This window comes from Amblyomma americanum, chromosome 9, assembly GCF_052857255.1.
Source record: "Amblyomma americanum isolate KBUSLIRL-KWMA chromosome 9, ASM5285725v1, whole genome shotgun sequence".
NCBI classification, from domain to species: Eukaryota; Metazoa; Arthropoda; class Arachnida; order Ixodida; family Ixodidae; genus Amblyomma; species Amblyomma americanum.
The window spans coordinates 58,779,970-58,793,420 of record NC_135505.1 but is presented as its reverse complement, the minus strand read 5'-3'; the positions used below and the strand labels follow the sequence as shown (position 1 = coordinate 58,793,420).

At 46.3% G+C, this 13,451-nt stretch overlaps 1 long non-coding RNA gene across 1 annotated transcript in view; it reads right to left on the bottom strand.

Annotated features, from left to right (window-relative positions):
- The window catches only part of LOC144104957 (uncharacterized), a 54,223-nt gene that overhangs the window by 10,196 nt on the left and 30,576 nt on the right, over positions 1-13,451 (bottom strand). The window contains exon 3 of the long non-coding RNA XR_013308666.1: positions 1,827-1,877. This is a non-coding gene — a long non-coding RNA (uncharacterized LOC144104957). The remainder of the gene's footprint in view (positions 1-1,826; positions 1,878-13,451) is intronic.

Sequence of the window (13,451 nt, the reverse complement as noted above, 5' to 3'; positions counted from 1 at the left end):
GGCTGAGTGGATGCTCAATTGAAAGGCACATACTCGGCCTTGTCGTTTTGCTGTCTGCGTCAAACCCTTCCTCGCAACCATGTCAGGGAGCTGAGATGCCTTTTAATAATGCTAGGAGTACTGAACAACGGCACTTTATTGCGTATCAGTGAAAGCATACGAGTTCTTTGCAAAAAAATGCTGAACAATTTGGATGTTCTGCTTCTGAGCGCTCCTGCTGAAGTATTTGAACCGTAGGTAAGTGCACGTGGAACACGCAGTGCGAAACTATGGTGGCGCTTTTTCAGCTTCGGCGGCGAGCAGCTGGTTTCGCATCAGCTGCCGCAGAAAGTATGCGCCACACTTCACTGCTCCCGCAAAATCACGCAAAACCCTCCTCCTCCGCTTTCTTACTTGCACTTTCTGCGAGATCGCCTTACTTTCATCCACCGCTTTGGTCGCCGCCCACTCTGCAGCTGCCGACGGCGACGCTTAACCCAGGAACGATCGCGTAAAGGTGAGATCCGAAAAATCAGTGAGTAAATCCCGGCTACATTCTTCCCTGACCTTTCCACAATTTTACTTAACTTTCTGCGATCTCTATGGCGACCTGTAGCTAGGAAACAATGGTTATTTCATCGATGCCGGACAGGGATTTTTTCAATTATATTTTAGGGATTCGGACGAATTTGCTGTATTTTAATACTAGTGGTGGTGTAGTACATCAGGAAACTGGCACTGTATGTTACCGAGTTTGCTTATTAAAAGCATTTCAGTCACTAGCCTTTTTACGAATACCTTTGGCGACCTCATTGAAGTTAAGTTTTTATCTCTTAGACGAATCACTCAGATAACTCGAATGGCCACGGACACAGTCTTATCGCTTTTGCGCACGTGAGCAGGAATCATTCAGTTTTCAGCATCAGTTTACCTCCAGTAGCCAGGTGCACTGAAATAACTAAACCTATACTAACCAGAGTTTCCTACCCCTGGCCTAATTGCGGCCGAGCAGACCGCGAAACAAGTGCGTGATAGGTTTACTGAGCGTGCTCCAGAGCCGCTCGCTTCTCCACTGACATGCAGAATGGCTAAAATATATTGCGCGGCAGTGCAAATGGCGCTCGTGTTTTGTAAACATTAAAAAGTGATGCGACTGTTTCTAACCGCATGCTACAAATCCACACGCTACACGCTAACTAAACGCTACACAACGAGGCGCTTAAGCCGCCGTGATGAATAAGTGAATATAGTATCCCAAACGGCGCTGGATCGATTCCGGCTTCTGCGGTCGCAGTTGAATGAAGGCGAAACGCCAGTGGCCCATGTACTCTGCGACATAAATGCGCAGTAAAGATTCACGAGGAAGTGGAAATTGCCGGCACCCTCTAATACCCCTCACAGTCTGAGTCGCTTTGACCGTGAAACCCCTTAAACCAAACCAAACCAACGGGGTGTTTATTAAAACGGCAGACTCTTTGTTAACCACCGGCTGCAAATCTCTAGTTTCAAGCCGGACATTATGGCAAAGGCTAAAAGTTAACTGTTCAAATTTAGTTACCAAGAAAACTATTTAACATGACTCTGCTACCTTTTCTTGTGCGCTGCGATTGACGTTCCTAAGCCTTAAATGAAATGGTTGCACCTTAAAAGGCCACTTTTTAGATTGATTTCTCTATTTGCAGAAACAATTATTTTTTCACCTAAATATATAACTAATACTGGCTTTCATTTCAGGTGCATGTCTGTTCGCGGGCTATTTATGGCTCTATATATCTTTTCATCCACTTTTAAACATTTTTAAGCTCATAGATTCCGAAGTATGTAAAGTATGCCAAATGGCTTCTCACCATCTGAGAGACACCAAGAAGAACAGACGGCTGCATCGTCCAGCGTAGCTTCTGTAGAGAGACGTGGGATGTGTTTTCACGTCAAACACAGGAAAAAAAAGACGGGGCTCTCTAAAACGAGAAAAAAAAATTTCTTCACCATTGTAAACAATTTGTTTTGTATATGTTTTTGGTAGTTAGATTCTCCCTCTGCTTGAGATAAACATGCGACAATCATCAGTAGTGTCAAAATACTGCTTGGCGGTTCAATTATTTTATTGAATGGCATCTAAAGTCCCGAGTAACAAGTTTTCTTTTCCAAAGAAGATACATTCACTTGAAGCCTAACTCCGAACATCTTAGATTGTGTAAGTTAATATTAGGGCAAAGATTTTGCGTCTGTACTAGATAAGAATTCACCGACTCATACACACTTTTTTGGTGGCTAGTGGTTTCGCCATTTTGTGCGTTAACCGAAAATTTCGGTGTCACTTCGCACCGAATTAGAAGGTTGTCCAAGTGGGCCAGGAATAAGAAGGTCCCTTGGAATTAACAGTGTCTTTCAAAAAGGGATAACGCAAACACGATTTTTAAATCTGTTTGCGTGAGTCTTCTGCCTATTTGTTTTGAAAAAAAAAACATCCGCTACAAGTACACGCACAAAAAGACGAGGCGCAATGATGGATCCAGCGAAACGGACGCAGGACAAGAACAAAGAGGCACACACACAACACCGCTGGACTTAGTACTGCTCAGTTGTAAGTTCAGCGGTGTTGTGTATGTGCCTCCTTGTTCTTGTCCTGCATCTGTTTCGCTGGTTCCACCATTGCGCATTACGAACCAACTAGTCCAGCAATGTACTGTATAGAAAATACAAGGTGACACGTCTTTATGCATTGAATTTTCACACTCAAAATACTGCCCGCACCAAATGCATGCCAGTTTTGATAATCAAATTAGCCGCCTATTCGCTCCTGGCTCCTAGAAGTTGGGGAAAGTAAATGGTGCAGTATCTGTCTCATGTCTCGGCGGACACCTGGACCGCGCCGTAAGGGAAGGGACAAAGGAGGGACTCAGAGAAGAAAGGAAGAAAGAGGTGCCGTATTTCGACCACCTCACGATCTTTAACGTGCACTGATATTGCACAGCACACGGGCGCCTTTGCGTTTCGCGTCCATCGAAACGCGGCCGCCGCGGTAGGGCTCGAACCTGCGAACGCCGGCTCGGTAGCCGAGCGCCCTAAACTCTCTGCCACCGCGGCGGGTGTTACCTCCAGGTGTTCGAAATTGTTCTAAAGCCCTCCACTATGCCACCTCTTTCTTCCTTTCTTCTTTCGCTCCCTCCTTCATCCTTTCCCTTACGGTGCGGTTCAGGTGTCCAATGATATATGAGTCGGTTACTGGGCCGTTTCCTTTATTTATTTAATTGGTTTTTGTGGCAAGAAAATGGCGCAGTATCTGTCTCATAAATCATTGCACACCTGAACAGCACCGTAAGAGAAGCAATGAAGGAGGGAGCGAAAGAAGGAATGAGGAAAGAGGTGCCGCAGTGGAGGGCTCCGGAATAATTTCGACCACCTGGGGAGCTCTAACGTGCACTCACATCGCACCGGGCGCTTTGCGTTTTGCCTCCATAAAAACGCAGCCGCCGCGGTCGGTTTTGAACCCGGGAACTCCGGATCAGTATCCGAGTCATTTCCTTTCCTCAAGAACCAGTTTTCATTCTCTGAAACTCTCGTCCAAAAAACAAAACGCGGTAATCGACCAAAGAAGTTTGAAGGTGATGGCTCCGCGGTCAAAGCTGAAGTTATGCCATATGCACTATATGTCGCACAATCGGAAGAAAGTGACTAACAGACCCAAGGTGCCGCTGCTTTTTTTCAGTCTCTAACGAGTTGTTAAAACTTATACCCCAGATTTGCGGCGTTGACGCAAGCGGTAACAATATAAACCATCCAGCAGCTTGCATCCGCTCCGTGGCATGAGTTGTATACGAGATACCGCTGTGCTATGGGATGTCATATGTATTGCAAACGGGGTGATGCATCAACGAGCACTTTAAGAAGCATGGCAAAAAGGGAGAACTTAATCATGTGTGCCATTTCGTTCGTGCAGGTTTGAACGCCTAAGTGCGAGCCTCTGCTAGAAGGGACAAAGATTCTAGATAGAATGAAGAGCATGCAGTCGAGGGTTGTGTTAGAAGCCTATCACATAAAGAAGAAAGCAGCCCTGTGCATAAGAGATGCTTCGACCAACTGCACGCGGCAGACTTTGACGTCTATGCAGACACAAGAATGCGTTGCGATGAGTGTGAGCAACGATAAGGCACCGAAGGCGTGACATTGCTCGATGCTACAAATACATGTGCTTCACTTTCGGAATAAATAGTTGGAAGCTGGCGCCTGTCCTTCGTCTCCTTGTTTTTTTCTACGTGTACTTGAAGCCGCATATCGTTCTCAAGAAAGCAAAACCAAATAGCCCTGGAACATACGTTACTCTCGTTCTAGTCAGGTTAATGTTATGGATACGCTTCGTGCTCTCACAATTGAACATCATTAAAACGCTATCAGAGGCGGTATCCTATTTCTCCATTATCGCAGTCTCTTTCTTACATCAGTTGTCTGACTCTCGATGTTAATAAAAATTCTGAGGGCACTGAAGTCTTCTTGGATGCTGGAATGCGAAAGCATGGAACTTTCTGAAACACTGGTTTTTTCCACGACGCCGGTACGTTCTGTTTTTATAATTTTTATGTTGTTTCTAAATGTTTTGTTTTTACGATCACTTTTTCTGTTTTTACTTACGAATTGAAATTTTAGTTGTAATTTTTTAAAAATATATTTGTTATTTTATTTTTTCTTTATTTTTATTGTTTATATTGAGATTTATTTTTATTGTATTTATTTTATTTTTGATGCCATCATTTCTTTGACAGGTGAGGCGGACGCTTCCTGCGAACGGACACTTCCTGTGGACTCATATGGCAAATAAGGCTTTCGCCCTCAAAGGCACCGATTGGATTTATACGATGAAGCGTGTACCGTCTTTGTCAAAAGTACCCAAGCCGCCGCAAACGGCACTGCAGCGGGAGCGATGTGGTGAGGTGGCGTGTGCTTCTCCTGTGCTTCCTTGTGAACGCAATGCTACTTCTAGACCACGCTCTGGCGCCCGGGCTGTTCACGCCGGCATGATGACTTTTGACAAAGGCAGTACATGCGCATATATGGGTGATCAATCGCGCTCTCTAACGCAGTCCGAGATGATCCCACGAAGAAAATGTAGAAGGCGCATAAGCTTCGCCTTTAAAAGCAGACCGCGATAAAGTTATCGGCTCCTCTTCGCATCGGGTATTCAGCTGCGTAATTTTAGTGAGTATAAACATAATTACTCATGTGCGCATGATTGTATGTCTCTAAAACACTTAACTGATTCAAATACTACAACCATTCATTAGGTTCATTATTATGCAGCTTGCACCAAGAATCGTTCACAGACTATGCGTAAAGTGCCCGTCCCGCAATCCCAAGGTCCTTGGCTCGATCCTTACGTAACTCTTACAGATTTACTTTTAATTCTAATTACTTCGTATACTGAAAGAATTTAAAATCGTTTACGACTGATTTCAATGCTTTGTCAATAATTTATCTGGCATTTCAATTTCTTAGGTTCCTTACACAAATAAAGCGGCGCCGGCTCTTCAGCGACACATAGTTCTTAAGGGTCTTGTGTGAAAATATTGGTTCTGGTGCCTAGAGCAAACGCGTACATTAGAAAGCCCATTGAGAAAACCACTATACTCGTTCTGAATAAATTGGAAAGGACACTTAAGCTCCACATTAAGAGTATGATGCGATAGTATAGGGGTTAATTACCATATTTGCAGAACTTCATTCACTCCTTTACAATCATAGATGCCTGGCATTATGCATAGCATCCCTGAGACAATGGTGAAGCGGTTAAGCGGTGCGCAACAGCCCTGCGATGGCAGGTGCTCCAAGCTGTGGGCCTTGTGTGGCCCAAGTTAATCTTCAGGAGCTGCCGATCATTAAGTTAACTGCTACGTGTCACGGTGGGCAGTTTGCGCATTAACCGGTAGGCAGGCTGTGTGACGCCGAAAGATCACGCAATCTTGGCGGTCCACTTGCCTCTTAGGTTGACGTCTGGGGACCGCTTGCAGTGTCATACTCCTGATTTTGTAGCGAGAGCTACACTACGCTAGCCGGAGTGATTTCTCCCATTTTGCCCATCTGCTCCTACTGCGCAAGCGCGAGCTTCGCCAAAGGTGCACCGCGCATGATGTCACAGCTGCGCCGCCGTGACAGCCGCCGACTTCGCCGCCTCCCCAGCGGCGCGTTGACGCCACGACTAGCTATGCGCCTTACTGCGCATGCGCTTGGGGTCGAATGATTACGGGAGGCGATGCACTCAGCCGTCAGTTGGAAGCCATAGAAGAAGAGCCGTGCTCGTTGCGCCAGCTTTCGCTTACGTATACCAGGCATAGCACAGCTAAGCCACCGCTAATTCTTTCGGTCAGAACACCGACGAGGACAACGCTAGCTACTAACGCGTCAGTAGCTAGGCCACAAACGAGACGACTTATTTTGCGGCTTCAGAATCATTTCAAGCGGCAATAACAGATCTGTGAAATACATTATTGAGTGTTAAGGTATAAGACACACGGCTCATAATTCATCTGGGTTGCAAAATCTTGAATTGAACTAAAGGTTACCACCCTTACAAAATGTAGAAAGCATTTGTGCTCCTCCGTCGTCAAAAAAAAAAAAACTAATGCCAGTGATGAAGGGATCATCAAATTTTCACAATTCAGATTTGGTTGCAAGATTGAATAGCTGGCTGAGGTTCATTTAGGAAGGATACGCAAAGTGTAACGAAGGCATTGGCGATTAGAAGATATAGAGCTGCGTGCGTCAACAGCGTTCAATCACGCTGCATCAAAAGAATGCGAGTTTTTTAGAATACACGGGATGTGAGCATCAAAGCGGAGGAAACATTTCCTGTTCTTATTGTTAGCTTTGACTGTTCATTACCTTCTGTGCCTCTTGCGCATGTGCTGAAATCGCAGTCCTTGTTTATATAGGGCTACGTTTAAAATAAATAATTAGTTGCTAGACGGCGCATGTGTTGTGCGCTTTCTAGTCTTTTCTCGTTTTCGCGCTGTGTGTGTCCTTCTAAGCATGAATAAACATACATGCCTTATGCTGTCAGGTTGCAAGAGGGGTGTAAGGAATTCTTCCCGGTTAACTGCGGCTCATATATTTCAAAACCGCCGACCCCACTTCGTGTTCGCAAACGCTACCGAGTCCACGTCGACCATGGCGGGCCTTGCTCTAAGGGGAAATAAACGACCATCTGGCTAACACAAACAAGATATTTATTGCTGCTACAACAATAAAACAAGCCAGCAACTAACTACGCTAAGAAATCAAGGTTGTACGACTAACCAACGTGTTTACGAATAAATGTTTTTCCACGTTAGAGCACGGGAGAAGTTCCGAGGCCAGACGGGTTGAGTTCGAAGGAAAAATGTTCCCCCCACGAGAGGCTTTCCCCACTTGCTGAGGGCGGAGCGCCGCGCCGTAAAGTCAGTGCACATCGATAGGATAGTGTAGGAAAACTTTTATCCTTCAACAGAAAGAGAGTAGCCAGAGGGCTATCCGCCGAGATGACGGCCGAAAGGTTTTGACTCTAGGCAGCGTCTTCGGCCAGACGGACGAGTTGTAGTTGAATCACCGGGTCGGAGCTCGGTAGTAAGGCCTCCCATTGGTCTTTTGGCTTTATGACTCGTCTCTCCCGGGCGCATGAGGGCATTTCCATAGTATGTGGTTAAGTTCGCAGTTTGCGCATTTATCCAAAAATTGCCTGGGTACATAAGACCCCAAAGGGCTGGGTTTGGAAAGCTGTAAGTTTTTATCCGGCGCCAGTGTATGGCTTGGCATCTAGTGAAGGATCTATCCGCTGGAGGAAGTACAGCTCGTTGCAAACGATGGTGCTGTGTAATTTCTCTGTATGCCACCATGTGATCCCTGTCTGTGAAGATCACCTTGCTCGGGTCCGCAAGGAAGGAAAAGTCTCGGGCGAACTCGTGGGCCGTCTCATTACCAGGCAGGGTTGCATGTGCTGGTGTCCGCATTAGTGTAATTTTTCTGTATATTACATGATGGCTTAGAATTGTATTCGTTAAGGGGTACACCCGGTTCCTGCTGAAATTTAGGATGACAAACTTTGGAGTGTGATGACATACCTCGCTTTCGTGCGTACACAAACCAGTGCTGTGGCAGCTTCCTCTTCAGTCTCTCGGTTACCCGAAACTATGAAGGCACTGAATTTGAAGAAATGTTTATTGCTGACAGCCGCGAGGGTCATCGTGTTCTTACCATACTCAGCCGCATCCACGTAGACCATGTCCTCCTCTTAGCAGGAGCGGAAGCGTGTCTCGAGCGCTTTTGCCCGTTTGGCTGGGCGCACTGAGTGATGAATAGGAGGCATATTACTGGGTAGTGCTGGTACGACTGTATTGTCTTGAATTTCTCTGAGCATGTCGACTTTGGCGGTTTCTCTGTTGTCTCGACTCAGATTGAGTTTGTCTAGAATGGCCCTGCCGGTGGTGGTCCGGCTAAGAGTTCGATTTTAGACGCTCTTTCTGCTTGCGTAATTTCTTCCAAGGTATACATGCCTAGCTCTACTAGGCGGTGCGTATATGTACGGATAGGCAACACTAGAGCTTGCTTCGTGCACCGCCTGATAAATCTATTTTTCCTTCTCTGCCACTAAGATCTAATAAGGGGGCAGCATACGAGATACGGCTAACTACGAAGGCCGGTACCAGCCGCCGGAGATTCTGCTCTTTCATGAGGTGTCTCCTGTTGGCAAGCCGCTGTATGAGGCGCATCGTTTATTGTGCGCAGTTATCTATCCCAGTCATTGCACTACCGTTCTACGCGTTGCGTTTTATAATCATGCATGGAATTCAGATTTTTTCAACCTGAGCTATCTCTGCCCTTTGCGCTTGTATTTTGATCTTAGGGATGGTTGAAGTTTGTCTCTGGTGAGGTTGATAAAAAAGAAGCTCAAACTTCTGCGGCGAGCATTGCAAACCGCTATGGCCGACATATTTTTGGACCTTATTTATGGCCCTCTGTAGCGTACTTTCAATGTACGCGTCGTTTCCGCGGGACATCCACATGGTGATGTCGTCCGCATACATGGCAGAAGTTCAAACCACCTGTCCCTTCCAGCCTCATCGGTAGCCGTAACATGGCCACGTTGAAGAGAAGGGGGGGGGGGGGGGGGAGTGCGGAACCCTGCAGGGTGCCTATGCTGCCCAAGTGTATGTCTTTAGACAGACTTTCATCAAATTGGATGCGCGCCATCCTGCTCGAGAGGAAATTGGCAAAGCAGTTAAATGTGCGTTCCCTGACGTTTAAACGATCCAGGTTTTCTGGTACCACCTTGCATTTTGCATTCTAGAATGCGTTAGTGAAGTCAAGCCCCATGACTCGCTTCGTCTAGCGACCCGTGACAATATGATCCCTCTTTTCCTCCGACCCCGAAAATTCGCGCCATTTTCCTGCTTTCCTCTACAAGGTCGTTTCGTACAGATTAGCAAAATGATTGAGGATTGAGGATAACACACACCGAGCGAACGACAAATAAAATCATTTTTCTTATATGACATCTGCGAAGTCTAAAGGGCACAACCTGCTCTCACGTCCAAGATTTCAAGGCTCAACTGAAGTTCCATTATGGTACGTACACTATAGCGCGATTTCAAGGTTATCGCAGTCGCTCTCGCTCAATAGATCCGCAACATCGAGCGGAACAACCGGACGCCATTTTTGTCCAGGTGGACCCATTTTCTCTATACTTGCGGCCGCTTTTCGACTGATCGCGTGGGCGCCGTCGTTAAGCCTAACGCCGACGCCCGCCCGGGAGGACTAGGTCGCCCGAGGACAAAATGGAGACTTCCGTGTTTCAGTTATGCGCCTACGACTGTGGGACGATGGCGTGGACCTCGATTCCCAACAGCGGCGATGCAAGTTTGACGTTTGAAAATTCAGAGTCAAGCTTCACTTCAAGCGGCTGCACGCCGTTCCCAGGACAAAGCCCAGATATCGGCGCTCGACCCAGCGCCTGCCTCCGGGTCGTCGGTGGGAAACATGAAATCTCCCGCCACGTGCTCCACGCAAAGCAAGAGCAACGCGTTCACGAAGTGTAAGCTGCGTCCAATGTCCAAACCCGATCCTGAAGACTAGGTTATACGAGTAGCACTCAAGCGCAGAGAACGCGTTTCACTTCAGGAGGCGTTCACGGTAACCGGCTGCGGCACCGCTATTTCGGCGTACCTCGTGCTGGAAAGGGCCCGCACCATCTCCATTCTACCCTCGCGAGACCAAAACATCGTTACCGCGCATACCCCGGACATCGAGGCTGCCGACCGGCTCATCGGGGACTTTGCAGTCGATACCCGAGAAGGGATCCATCAAGCTTCAGGGTAACCTGAGACAAGACGGTGGCAACCCGTGCCACGGAGTGATTATGGTCCGTTACACGGACATCCCGGAAACACTTGAACAACCATTATGGTTGCGCGCCGGCACCATCGTGGAAATCCGAAAATTCGGAACATCCAGCAAGGCACGCATCAACTTCGCGGGTAAGAAGAAGCGCCGTTACGTGCATTATGACAATATGGCCGCTCCTGTGCAAAATTATTTTGAAAACTATCCTGGAGTGCGGCCAGTGTGGGGCCGTCGGGCATCGCGCGGATGCATGCCCGAACCTGCAGCCGGACACGTGTGGACACCGCGGACTCCAAGCTCAGCTAGTGGAGGGTGTGCAGGCTCCTCAACTCTGTGTACCCTGGTGTACAGTATGCGTTGGCGCCCAATTACCACCAACGCTCGCGAGGACTGTGCGGCAAACTACCGCGCACCCAAAATGGCCGCCCAAATGGGAAACAAACAGAAAATGGGGCTCAAGAAGAAAAGCCGAAATCTTGGGCCTTTCGGCGACCAGCCTCGCCGAGGACCTCCATGAATGGATGAATGAAAGGTAGGAGCGTCCCTTTTGAAACGTAGGGATGGCAATTGCTATCATACTCACCTTCTTTTCTTCATTTATGTTTAACTGCGTTGTAAGTTATTAAAATTCTTCATTTTCTATAAATACGTCTTCCTACACTTCTAGCGTTATGTCACCTCTGCTTTCCGTCCACCAATATTCCGAACGATTTCTGCTTATTTGCACCGCACATTTATTTACATGGCTATTGTCATCTCTAAACCCTAAGGCCTCAGGTAGAGTGACAATGCCTGCAATGTCATCGGGATGGACACACTCACATTTTAGTATGAGGTGTTCTTTTCTTTCTACCATTTTACCACACAGCACACGTGTCTTCTTCGTAAAATTTCTTTTTTGTAGCTGCGCGTTCTAAGACATCATGACCTAGATTCAAAGATTAGGGCGCTGCCTCTTGAGTTATCATAAAACGCTTCCTTCCTGATGTATTGTTTCCAGTATCGATATAGTTATACAGTATGCTTAGTTTCCATTGCATTTATCCAATTTTTGCCTGCCGCGTTTTTAGCCTGTCGTTTAATGTTTTGTCTTTCTCCGGCCTCGTGTCTGGCATGCTCACTGGTTAGCTGCCTAGATCTTTTCCGCTGTTGTGAGTCAACACTGTTTCTGTATAGGTATTTAAGTACCTTAGCTTCCCAGCTGTGATCGTCGAATTACCTGAAGCGTTCTTCGTATAGTATTTTACTCTGCCCTTCCCATGCTTCGAACGATGCCCAGCCAATATTCCCCTGTACTGCCTCGTTTGTGGTTTTTCCATGGGCACCTAGCGCTAATCTTCCAACAGATCTCTAATTTACTTGTAATCTCTACTGAACTTCTGCCCTTAAGCACAGAACCGCATTCTCGAATGTAAGCCCCGGCACCAATGTTTCTTTCCATACACCTCTCACTATTTCATGCTCTTGCGCCCCTACAGTGCTCCATGTTTCATTATCCCGACATTTCTTCTCCCTTTTGTTATAAGAGGCTGTTCATATTTTTCCGTGTACATCTGACCTTCCTTTTGCCATACCCCGAGATATTTGTATTCGGCCATTCGAAGTGTTTCATGGCATTGTACTGTAAGCACCTGATCAGTTGTATCGTTCAAAATCATCACACCTGATACAGCTGCGCTAATTCTGAAGCCTAGAGTGTCTCCTTCGTCTCCACAGTAATTCCCCAAGTTTGCAAACCTTCCTGGCTATCTGCCAACAGTACAATATCATCCGCATACATTAAACTTGGTAGTCGTTGCTCAATGACCTTTCCGCCTAATCTGTACGACAGATTATACCCTGGATTGCTTCCTTCTAGCCTTCTTTCCATATTTATCATATAAGGCATGAACAGCAGCGTGATAGAGGACAACCTTTCCCTAATCCTGTGTGTACCTCGACAGCTGTCGTACTCTTAATTCCTTCCCATGTTACTTCGAATTTACTTTCTCGATATATTTCCTTTAAAAAATCAATTACCTCATGACCGATAAATTCACCTTCAAATATATTTCACAGGAGTTCCCTGTTCACGTTGCCGTATGCTCCGCTTATGTGAAGGAAGACTACATACAGAGGTCTGTTTCCCGCCTTAGCTATTTCTATGCATTATGTAAGCACGAACAGGCTATCATCTAAGCGCCTACCCCTCCTGAACCCGTTCTGAACTTCTCCGAGTATTGTAATACATTCTACCCATGACTGCATTTTTAATTCCACCGCCTGCACCGCTAGCCTGTATATAACTGATGATATCGTAATCGGTTGGAAGGATTTTATGTTCATCTTATCTCCTTTCTCTTTATAAATCAAATTCATTTTACTCTGTCTCCGGCTGTTCGGAATTTGCTAATTTAATATGACTGTATAGAATTCTTTAATCAGCGTTTCTTTGGCTCTTGGGCTATGTTTATTGGTCAGCTTGATTGGGATTTCTCTATCTCTGCGGATATGCATTTTGGAATGTTTGCTCCCCCCTTTTTCATGTTAAGACTGGTCTGTTATAAATTGTTTCCTGCCGTGCTGTCCTGTGTTGCTCCTTAATTTGGGGAGAAATGCTTCAGGTGTAACTGATGCAATATAGTTGAACGTGTCGTCTCCCTCTACACGTTTTCCCGCGGCATTTTGATACTGTTCCTGCTTTCTTTGATTAGTTTTACGCAGCATGCTTCTGTGGTTCCAGAATTTTCTTCCCTCCCCCCCCCCCCCCTTTTGTTGCATCGCGAACTTCAGCCAGCCAGCGATCAGAGCACTGCTTTATTTTAGCCTGGACTAGTACATGCGCTTGCTCTTTCTTTTGTCAAGATTATAATGTTCGGCCTATTTCCTCTTCAGATAGCTGCGCCCTCTTCGCTTCCCTGTGCTCCTTTGAATCCAACCATCGCTATTCGATGGCCTCCCTAATTTCCTTATTCCACCAACTTTGTGGCATCGTCATTTCTCTCCAACGTTTTACTCCTTTAAATTATTTTATTTTTGTACTAATTAAATGTTACGACTGATCATAATTCCATTTTTCTATGGGACGTTTTTCTACTTCTTCCTCTATGACGGCCGCTAACAGCACT